The sequence below is a fragment of the Melanerpes formicivorus genome, unplaced genomic scaffold, assembly GCF_026170545.1.
Source record: "Melanerpes formicivorus ecotype bairdi unplaced genomic scaffold, bMelFor1.0.p_v2 SCAF_180, whole genome shotgun sequence".
Taxonomy (NCBI): Eukaryota; Metazoa; Chordata; class Aves; order Piciformes; family Picidae; genus Melanerpes; species Melanerpes formicivorus.
In genome coordinates, this window is record NW_027142532.1 from 340001 (window position 1) to 350000 (window position 10000).

Below are 10000 nucleotides of genomic sequence, written 5' to 3' on the forward strand. Positions count from 1 at the left end.
CGCTACCCCCCGCCCCCCCCCCCGCTGCCGGTTTGCGCGGAGCTCCCCCTTCCCGCCGTTGCCTCTTGCCGCTACCCCCGCCCCCCCCCCGCTGCCGGTTTGCGCGGAGCCCCCCCTTCCCGCCGTTGCCTCTTGCCGCTACCCCCGCCCCCCCCCCGCTGCCGGTTTGCGCGGAGCCCCCCCTTCCCGCCGTTGCCTCTTGCCGCTACCCCCGCCCCCCCCCGCTGCCGGTTTGCGCGGAGCCCCCCCTTCCCGCCATTGCCTCTTGCCGCTACCCCCCGCCCCCCCCCGCTGCCGGTTTGCGCGGAGGCCCCCCTTCCCGCCGTTGCCTCTTGCCGTTACCCCCGCCCCCCCCCCGCTGCCGGTTTGCGCGGAGCGCCCCCGCCTGCCGTTGCCTCTCGCCGCGGCCACCACCGCCCCCTCCACACCCCCGGGCCCCCGTTACCGGTTTGCGCGGAGCCCCCCCTCCCGACGTTGCCTCTTGCCGCTGCTGCCACCCCCAGCTCCCCACACCCCCCGGCTCCCGTTAGCGGTTTGCGCGGAGCCCCCCCTTCCCGCCGTTGCCTCTTGCCGCTACCCCCCGCCCCCCCCCCCCGCTGCCGGTTTGCGCGGAGCCCCCCCGCCTGCCGTTGCCTCTTGCCGCGGCCGCCACCGCCCCCCCCCACACCCCCCGGCCCCCGTTACCGGTTTGCGCGGAGCCCCCCCTCCCGACGTTGCCTCTTGCCGCTGCTGCCACCCCCAGCTCCCCACACCCCCCGGCTCCCGTTAGCGGTTTGCGCGGAGCCCCCCCTTCCCCCCTTCGCGGGCTGCCGCTTCCCTCCCGGGCTGCCCGGCTGCTCTCTAACCCCTGCGACCGAGGCGGCGCTGTTAGGGCGGCCGTGCCGGTGCCCCTTGCCGCAGCTAGCCTCTCGCCGCTGCCCCTCCCGTCCGTCGTCCCCCGTCCCCAAAACCTTGCTGCTCTCCACGCTGGAGCCTGCACGGGGGAGGTTGCGCTCCGCTCCTCCGGCCCTAAAGCCGCCCTCGCCCGCCCCCCGGCTTGCCGCTTGGCTCGGCTGCCCGCCCCCCCCGCTAATCCCCCCAACGCCCCCACCCCAAAAACACCCCAGCCCTACCGCATGCCGCTCCCCCTCTCCCCGCTCTCGCTGACCGCTGCCACCCCCCCCCCACCCCTCCCCCCCGAAACAAACCCCCCAGCCCTACCGCATGCCGCTCCCCCTCTCTCCCTAGCCTGCCCCCCCCGCCGTCGCTTGCTGCCGCCGCCGCCGCCGCCGCCGCCGCCGCCGGGACCCGCCTCGGTCTGGTGGCGCGCGCTCGGAGATCCCCGGCTACCCGTCCGTCCGTCCCTCCCTCCCGCCCCGCCCCGGGGGAGGGCCCGGGGCAGCGCGGGCAGGCGGGGAGCAAAAAAAGGCGCGGGCGCCAAAAAACGTCGGGGTCCCGGGGTGGCGGAGGGGGGCGGCGGCGGGGGGCGGCGGCGGGTACACGGCGCCGGGTCCAGGGCGCCGGGTCCAGCCCGTCCCGGGGCGGGGACAGGTGGTGTCGTCCGTCCCCGCCCCCGTAACCTGCTCTGAAGCATCCGCTTCCCGCCGCGGTTCGCCCTCCACCCCCCCGCCGCACACGCAGCTGCCGCTTCCCGCCGCCTCTGCCCCCCGCCCCGGGATCAACCACCCGCCGGGTCCAGCCGGTCCCGGTCCCGGGAACCTGCTCCCGGGGCCAGCCGGAGCCACGCCCCCTCCTCTGACGCTTCCAGCTGCCGCCTCCCCTCCCACCCCCCAAACTCACACTGGCCCTCGCCGGCCCGCCCACCCGCCTACCTGCTTGCCCGCCGCCGCTGGGTGGCGTGCCGGACACTCTCGCACACAGGTACACAGACAGGGACACAGGGACACAGGCACTCAGGCACACAGGGACACAGGGACACAGGGACACAAGGACACAGGGACACAGGCACTCAGGCACTCAGGCACTCAGGGACACAGGGACACAGGGACACAGGCACTCAGGCACTCAGGGACACAGGGACACAGGGACACAGGCACTCAGGCACACAGGGACACAGGTGGCGGGCCGGAGGCCTCTCTCCACTGTGTGGCAGGGGTCCAAGAGCCACCCCAGCCCAACCCAGAGGGTCTTTTGCACCTCTCTAGAGGCCACCCAGAGACCCCAGGCCGCAGCAGAAGCCTCCCCCGCATGCTCTGCAGGCTTCCGACCCACCCCAGGCCGCACCAGAAGCCTCCCCCGCAAGCTCTGCAGGCTTCCGACCCACCCCAGGCCACAGCAGAAGCCTCTCCCGCACGCTCTGCAGGCTTCTCAGCCACCCCAGGCCGCACCAGAAGCCTCTCCCGCACGCTCTGCAGGCTTCTCAGCCACCCCAGGCCGCACCAGAAGCCTCTCCCGCACGCTCTGCAGGCTTCTCAGCCACCCCAGGCCGCAGCAGAAGCCTCCCCCCGCACGCTCTGCAGGCTTCTCAGCCACCCCAGGCCGCACCAGAAGCCTCTCCCGCACGCTCTGCAGGCTTCTCAGCCACCCCAGGCCGCACCAGAAGCCTCCCCCGCACGCTCTGCAGGCTTCTCAGCCACCCCAGGCCGCAGCAGAAGCCTCCCCCCGCACGCTCTGCAGGCTTCCGACCCACCCCAGGCCGCAGCAGAAGCCTCCCCCGCACGCTCTGCAGGCTTCTCAGCCACCCCAGGCCGCAGCAGAAGCCTCCCCCGCACGCTCTGCAGGCTTCTCAGCCACCCCAGGCCGCAGCAGAAGCCTCTCCCGCACGCTCTGCAGGCTTCTCAGCCACCCCAGGCCGCAGCAGAAGCCTCCCCCGCACGCTCTGCAGGCTTCTCAGCCACCCCAGGCCGCACCAGAAGCCTCCCCCGCACGCTCTGCAGGCTTCCGACCCACCCCAGGCCGCAGCAGAAGCCTCTCCCGCACGCTCTGCAGGCTTCTCAGCCACCCCAGGCCGCAGCAGAAGCCTCTCCCGCACGCTCTGCAGGCTTCTCAGCCACCCCAGGCCGCAGCAGAAGCCTCTCCCGCACGCTCTGCAGGCTTCTCAGCCACCCCAGGCCGCAGCAGAAGCCTCTCCCCGCACGCTCTGCAGGCTTCTCAGCCACCCCAGGCCGCAGCAGAAGCCTCTCCCGCACGCTCTGCAGGCTTCTCAGCCACCCCAGGCCGCAGCAGAAGCCTCTCCCGCACGCTCTGCAGGCTTCTCAGCCACCCCAGGCCCCAACAGAAGCCTCTCCCGCACGCTCTGCAGGCTTCCGACCCACCCCAGGCCGCACCAGAAGCCTCTCCCGCACGCTCTGCAGGCTTCCGACCCACCCCAGGCCGCACCAGAAGCCTCCCCCGCACGCTCTGCAGGCTTCTCAGCCACCCCAGGCCGCACCAGAAGCCTCCCCCGCACGCTCTGCAGGCTTCTCAGCCACCCCAGGCCGCAGCAGAAGCCTCCCCCGCACGCTCTGCAGGCTTCTCAGCCACCCCAGGCCGCAGCAGAAGCCTCCCCCGCACGCTCTGCAGGCTTCTCAGCCACCCCAGGCCCCAACAGAAGCCTCTCCCGCACGCTCTGCAGGCTTCCGACCCACCCCAGGCCCCAACAGAAGCCTCTCCCGCACGCTCTGCAGGCTTCTCAGCCACCCCAGGCCGCAGCAGAAGCCTCTCCCGCACGCTCTGCAGGCTTCTCAGCCACCCCAGGCCGCACCAGAAGCCTCTCCCGCACGCTCTGCAGGCTTCTCAGCCACCCCAGGCCGCACCAGAAGCCTCTCCCGCACGCTCTGCAGGCTTCCGACCCACCCCAGGCCGCACCAGAAGCCTCCCCCCGCACGCTCTGCAGGCTTCTCCGCCACCACAGGCCGCACCAGAGGATCTTTTGCACCTCTCTGGACGCCACCCAGAGACTCCAGGCCGCACCAGAGGCCCCCCCCCCAACCATTTACAGGCTGCAGTGCCAGCCTAGGCCCCGCTGGCAGCCTCCCTTGTCTGCTTTGGAAGGCCTCCCATCCACTCCAGACCTGCCTGGAGGCCTCCCTCGACTGCTCCCGGGGCCCTCGAAGCCACCCTAGGCCTTTCTGGAGGACCTGCTCGACCGCTCGGGCGGCTTCTGACGCACCCTCGGCCATCCGGCGCCCAGCAGCTCCCAGGGCCAGGCACCGGCCTCCCCCTCCGGCCGCCCCTGGGGCCGGGGGTGGCTCGGACTCGGCGCCCCCAACGTGTCGTCCCGTCCCCCCCCCGCCCCGCACCGCCGAACATTCGCTGCAGCCGAGGGCTTGCCGCTCGACGCCTACCCCACCCGCCCAGCCCCCCGCTGCGGCCCGGCGCTGCCCCGGCCGCTGCGCCCCGCCTCTCATCGCTCCCCCCACCCGGCAACCGGCCGCCGGGCACGGCAAGTCCCAGGGCAGGGAACAGGTGCTGCCGGGACCCCGTGCTGGCTGCCGGCTTCCCGGGGCTGCCCCGGGCACGGACAGGTCGCCCCCCCGCCCCGGCGAATGTTCACCGAACCGGCTGCCGGCTGCCTTCGAGCACCCCCCGCCCCCCGCCACTATCGTCCCCCCCCGCCCCCCCCTCCGCCTCCGCTGCCGCTTCTCCCCGCACCGCCTCCACTGCCTCCCCCCGCCGCCGGCGAACGAGTCGGCGGATCCGTAGGGTGCCGGGAGCCCGAACGGCGAGCGGCTCCGGCTGCTGCCGGGGCCGCGGGGCTTCGAGCCGCTCCGGCCGCGGCCGGGACCCCGTGCCGGAAGCCGGCATCCCGGGACGGCCCCGGGACGGCCCCGGTCGCCGGCCGGGTGACGTTCAGCGAAGCGGCTGCCGCCAGTCTTTGGGCCTCCCCCGTGCCGGGGCCGCGGGGATTCGAGCCGGTCCGGCCGCGGCCGGGATCCCGGGCCGGACGATGGCTTCCCGGGCCGGTCCCGGTCGCCTCCCGGGTGACGTTCACCGAAGCGGCTGCCGGCTGTCTTCGAGCCCCCCCCCCCCCTCCGCCTCCGCTGCCGCTTCTCCCCGCACCCCCTCCACTGCCTCCCCCCGCCGCCGGCGAACGAGTCGCCGGATCTGTAGGGTGCCGGGAGCCCGAACGGCGAGCGGCTCCGGCTGCTGCCGGGACCGCGGGGATTCGAGCCGGTCCGGCCGCGGCCGGGACCCCGTGCCGGAAGCCGGCATCCCCGGACAGCCCCGGGACGGCCCCGGTCGCCGGCCGGGTGACGTTCACCGAAGCGGCTGCCGGCTGTCTTCGAGCCCCCCCCCCCTCCGCCTCCGCTGCCGCTTCTGCCCGCACCCCCTCCACTGCCTCCCCCCGCCGCCGGCGAACGAGTCGCCGGATCCGTAGGGTGCCGGGAGCCCGAACGGCGAGCGGCTCCGGCTGCTGCCGGGACCGCGGGGATTCGAGCCGCTCCGGCCGCGGCCGGGACCCCCGTGCCGGAAGCCGGCATCCCGGGACGGCCCCGGGACGGCCCCGGTCGCCGGCCGGGTGACGTTCAGCGAAGCGGCTGCCGCCAGTCTTTGGGCCTCCCCCGTGCCGGGGCCGCGGGGCTTCGAGCCGGTCCGGCCGCGGCCGGGATCCGGGGCCGGACGATGGCTTCCCGGGCCGGTCCCGGTCGCCTCCCGGGTGACGTTCACCGAAGCGGCTGACGGCTGTCTTCGAGCCCCCCCCCCCCCTCCGCCTCCGCGGCCGCTTCTGCCCGCACCCCCTCCACTGCCTCCCCCCGCCGCCCGCGAACGAGTCGCCGGATCCGTAGGGTGCCGGGAGCCCGAACGGCGAGCGGCTCCGGCTGCTGCCGGGACCGCGGGGCTTCGAGCCGCTCCGGCCGCGGCCGGGACCCCGTGCCGGAAGCCGGCATCCCGGGACGGCCCCGGGACGGCCCCGGTCGCCGGCCGGGTGACGTTCAGCGAAGCGGCTGCCGCCAGTCTTTGGGCCTTCCCCGTGCCGGGGCCGCGGGGATTCGAGCCGCTCCGGCCGCGGCCGGGACCCCGTGCCGGAAGCCGGCATCCCCGGACAGCCCCGGGACGGCCCCGGTCGCCGGCCGGGTGACGTTCACCGAAGCGGCTGCCGGCTGTCTTCGAGCCCCCCCCCCCTCCGCCTCCGCTGCCGCTTCTGCCCGCACCCCCTCCACTGCCTCCCCCCGCCGCCGGCGAACGAGTCGCCGGATCCGTAGGGTGCCGGGAGCCCGAACGGCGAGCGGCTCCGGCTGCTGCCGGGACCGCGGGGATTCGAGCCGCTCCGGCCGCGGCCGGGACCCCGTGCCGGAAGCCGGCATCCCGGGACGGCCCCGGGACGGCCCCGGTCGCCGGCCGGGTGACGTTCAGCGAAGCGGCTGCCGCCAGTCTTTGGGCCTCCCCCGTGCCGGGGCCGCGGGGCTTCGAGCCGGTCCGGCCGCGGCCGGGATCCGGGGCCGGACGATGGCTTCCCGGGCCGGTCCCGGTCGCCTCCCGGGTGACGTTCACCGAAGCGGCTGACGGCTGTCTTCGAGCCCCCCCCCCCCCTCCGCCTCCGCGGCCGCTTCTGCCCGCACCCCCTCCACTGCCTCCCCCCGCCGCCCGCGAACGAGTCGCCGGATCCGTAGGGTGCCGGGAGCCCGAACGGCGAGCGGCTCCGGCTGCTGCCGGGACCGCGGGGCTTCGAGCCGCTCCGGCCGCGGCCGGGACCCCCGTGCCGGAAGCCGGCATCCCGGGACGGCCCCGGGACGGCCCCGGTCGCCGGCCGGGTGACGTTCAGCGAAGCGGCTGCCGCCAGTCTTTGGGCCTCCCCCGTGCCGGGGCCGCGGGGATTCGAGCCGGTCCGGCCGCGGCCGGGATCCCGGGCCGGACGATGGCTTCCCGGGCCGGTCCCGGTCGCCTCCCGGGTGACGTTCACCGAAGCGGCTGCCGGCTGTCTTCGAGCCCCCCCCCCCTCCGCCTCCGCTGCCGCTTCTGCCCGCACCCCCTCCACTGCCTCCCCCCGCCGCCGGCGAACGAGTCGCCGGATCCGTAGGGTGCCGGGAGCCCGAACGGCGAGCGGCTCCGGCTGCTGCCGGGACCGCGGGGATTCGAGCCGGTCCGGCCGCGGCCGGGACCCCGTGCCGGAAGCCGGCATCCCCGGACAGCCCCGGGACGGCCCCGGTCGCCGGCCGGGTGACGTTCAGCGAAGCGGCTGCCGCCAGTCTTTGGGCCTCCCCCGTGCCGGGGCCGCGGGGCTTCGAGTCGGTCCGGCCGCGGCTGGGACCCCGTGCCTGTCGCAGGCTTCCCGGGACGGCCCCGGAACGGCCGCGGTCGCCGGCCGGGTGACGTTCACCGAGGCGACTGCCGGCTGTCTTCGAGCCCCCCCCCCCCCTGCCGGAGCCGCGGGGATACGAGCCGGTCCGGCCGCGGCCGGGACCCCGTGCCGGAAGCCGGCATCCCGGGACGGCCCCGGGACGGCCCCGATCGCCTCCCGGGTGACGTTCAGCGAAGCGGCTGCCGGCTGTCTTCGAGCCCCCCCCCCCTCCGCCTCCGCTGCCGCTTCTCCCCGCACCCCCTCCACTGCCTCCCCCCGCCGCCCGCGAACGAGTCGCCGGATCTGTAGGGGGCCGGGAGCCCGAGGCGGCGAGCGGCTCCGGCTGCTGCCGGGACCGCGGGGCTTCGAGCCGCTCCGGCCGCGGCCGGGACCCCGTGCCGGAAGCCGGCATCCCGGGACGGCCCCGGGACGGCCCCGGTCGCCGGCCGGGTGACGTTCAGCGAAGCGGCTGCCGCCAGTCTTTGGGCCTCCCCCGTGCCGGGGCCGCGGGGATTCGAGCCGGTCCGGCCGCGGCCGGGATCCCGGGCCGGACGATGGCTTCCCGGGCCGGTCCCGGTCGCCTCCCGGGTGACGTTCACCGAAGCGGCTGCCGGCTGTCTTCGAGCCCCCCCCCCCTCCGCCTCCGCTGCCGCTTCTGCCCGCACCCCCTCCACTGCCTCCCCCCGCCGCCGGCGAACGAGTCGCCGGATCCGTAGGGTGCCGGGAGCCCGAACGGCGAGCGGCTCCGGCTGCTGCCGGGACCGCGGGGATTCGAGCCGGTCCGGCCGCGGCCGGGACCCCGTGCCGGAAGCCGGCATCCCCGGACAGCCCCGGGACGGCCCCGGTCGCCGGCCGGGTGACGTTCAGCGAAGCGGCTGCCGGCTGTCTTCGAGCCCCCCCCCCACTCCGCCTCCGCTGCCGCTTCTCCCCGCACCCCCTCCACTGCCTCCCCCCGCCGCCGGCGAACGAGTCGGCGGATCCATACCGTCCCGAGAGCCCGAGGCGGCGGCACCCAGTGCGGGTCCGGCCGAGGCCGGGACCCCGTGCCTGTCGCAGGCTTCCCGGGACGGCCCCGGAACGGCCGCGGTCGCCGGCCGGGTGACGTTCTCCGAAGCGGCTGCCGGCTGTCTTCGAGCCCCCCCCCCCCCTCCGCCTCCGCTGCCGCTTCTGCCCGCACCTCCTTCACTGCCTCCCCCCGCCGCCGGCGAACGAGTCGCCGGATCCGTAGGGTGCCGGGAGCCCGAACGGCGAGCGGCTCCGGCTGCTGCCGGGACCGCGGGGATTCGAGCCGCTCCGGCCGCGGCCGGGACCCCGTGCCGGATGCCGGCATCCCGGGACGGCCCCGGGACGGCCCCGGTCGCCGGCCGGGTGACGTTCAGCGAAGCGGCTGCCGCCAGTCTTTGGGCCTCCCCCGTGCCGGGGCCGCGGGGCTTCGAGTCGGTCCGGCCGCGGCTGGGACCCCGTGCCTGTCGCAGGCTTCCCGGGACGGCCCCGGAACGGCCGCGGTCGCCGGCCGGGTGACGTTCACCGAGGCGACTGCCGGCTGTCTTCGAGCCCCCCCCCCCCTGCCGGAGCCGCGGGGATACGAGCCGGTCCGGCCGCGGCCGGGACCCCGTGCCGGAAGCCGGCATCCCGGGACGGCCCCGGGACGGCCCCGATCGCCTCCCGGGTGACGTTCAGCGAAGCGGCTGCCGGCTGTCTTCGAGCCCCCCCCCCTCCGCCTCCGCTGCCGCTTCTCCCCGCACCCCCTCCACTGCCTCCCCCCGCCGCCCGCGAACGAGTCGCCGGATCTGTAGGGGGCCGGGAGCCCGAGGCGGCGAGCGGCTCCGGCTGCTGCCGGGACCGCGAGGCTTCGAGCCGGTCCGGCCGCGGCCGGGATCTCGTGCCGAACGTCGTCTTCCCGGGACGGTCCCGGGAGGGCCCCAGTCTCCTCCCGGGTGACGTTCACCGAAGCGGCTGCCGCCTGTCTTTGTCCCCCCCCCCCGTGCTCTCCCTCAGGCGGGAGGTAGACGTGCTCTCCCTCGGCGAGTAGACGTGCTCTCCCTCGGCGAGTAGACGTGCTCTCCCTCGGCGAGTAGACGTGCTCTCCCTCGGCGAGTAGACGTGCTCTCCCTCGGCGAGTAGACGTGCTCTCCCTCGGCGAGTAGACGTGCTCTCCCTGGGCGAGTAGACGTGCTCTCCCTGGGCGAGTAGACGTGCTCTCCCTCGGCGAGTAGACGTGCTCTCCCTCGGCGAGTAGACGTGCTCTCCCTGGGCGAGTAGACGTGCTCTCCCTGGGCGAGTAGACGTGCTCTCCCTGGGCGAGTAGACGTGCTCTCCCTGGGCGAGTAGACGTGCTCTCCCTGGGCGAGTAGACGTGCTCTCCCTCGGCGAGTAGACGTGCTCTCCCTCGGCGAGTAGACGTGCTCTCCCTCGGCGAGTAGACGTGCTCTCCCTCGGCGAGTAGACGTGCTCTCCCTCGGCGAGTAGACGTGCTCTCCCTCGGCGAGTAGACGTGCTCTCCGCGGAGATCGCGCTTGTCGCCAAGGGGTCGCTGTTGCGCTCTGCCTCCGCCTACGTCATCGTACAAGCCGGCGTGATTTCTGCGACCTGCCGCTGGGCGGAGGTCGGCTGGTTGTGCGCTCGCGGAGCTGACGGCCCTCCAGTTCCGTATATGAGGGAACGAGTGACGCCGAGCACTCCCAGGGCAGCGCTGCCGAGCGGCTGCTCCAAGCCACCCGCCAGGCGGCTGGGCAGGGGTCCGTCTGGCTTCTCGGTGGCTTTCGCCCGGGTCAGAGAGGGGACCCGCGGGGCCGAACA